A 1180-nucleotide genomic window follows, 5' to 3' on the forward strand; every position below is an offset into this window, starting at 1 on the left:
ATATTTCTGTCTTATTTAAAATAGAATTGTATTATAATCCTGTTCTGAATTTATTCATTTTTTTAATTATAATGATGATAAAAACAGGATTGATAAGTAGCCTATAAATCGGAGGATGAGAAAATCAGTATAAGCCTGTTTTATCAGTGTTGTGATAATTATTTTAATGCACTCATTAATGCACTCATGAATCAAACAGCAAGAACAAAAGAGAACAGGCACCTTTGTTTATATTGCTTTGTGTAGAACAACGTTAGCTGCATTTTTAATATTTAATAAATATAATTTTTATTTTAATTTTAATAAAATGTAAATTCATCCCCTGCACTTTATTCGTGCAGGTGTGTTCACGTAGAGGTTTCTAGATTTAAATCTAGATTTAAATTCAAAGAGACAGTATCGATTGTCTTTTCATGACCTGACGTTTTATTCGTATCCAAAATGAGGAGATGTGAATATCAGTCAAATAATGAGAAGAATCCAAATTGCCTATCACAGCTATGCAGATGATACTCAGACCTAATCGCCAAACGAATAGTCCCTCTGCCAATGCATTGATGAAATTAACAGTTGGATGTGCCAAAACTTTCTTCAGTTAAACAAAGAGAAAACTGAAGTCATTGCATTTGGAAACAAAGATGAAGTTCTCAAGGTGAATGCATACCTTGACTCTAGGGGTCAAACAACTAAAAATCAAGTCAAGAATCTTGGTGTGATTCTGGAGACAGACTTTAGTTTCAGTCATCATGTCAAAGCAATAACTAAATCAGCATATTATCATTTCAAAAACTTTGCAATAATTAGATGTTTTAACTAAATTAGCATATTATCATCTCAAAAACTTTGCAATAATTAGATGTTTTGTTTCCAGTCAAGACTTGGAGAAATAGTGATCGGTTCTTGAATGAATCGTTCTTTTTAGCCGGTTCTCAGGAAGAAACCGGTCGAGCCGGTTCACAAATCAACCTGAATCGAACTTTACTTCCGGATTGATGATGCAGGACGCACAGCCAGATTAGCACGTTCTACTCAAAAAGAACCGAATGAGCCGGTTTAACCAACTGTCGAAGTTTGCCGAGAGTTACCGAGGACTCAACAAGAACCGAATGAGCCATGGCAAAGTTTGCAGAGGATTACCAAAGATTCTGATGAGTGAGTTGACGATACTGTGCAAGCCTGA

This window comes from Sinocyclocheilus anshuiensis, unplaced genomic scaffold, assembly GCF_001515605.1.
Source record: "Sinocyclocheilus anshuiensis isolate Anshui unplaced genomic scaffold, SAMN03320099.WGS_v1.1 scaffold2403, whole genome shotgun sequence".
Classification (NCBI taxonomy): Eukaryota; Metazoa; Chordata; class Actinopteri; order Cypriniformes; family Cyprinidae; genus Sinocyclocheilus; species Sinocyclocheilus anshuiensis.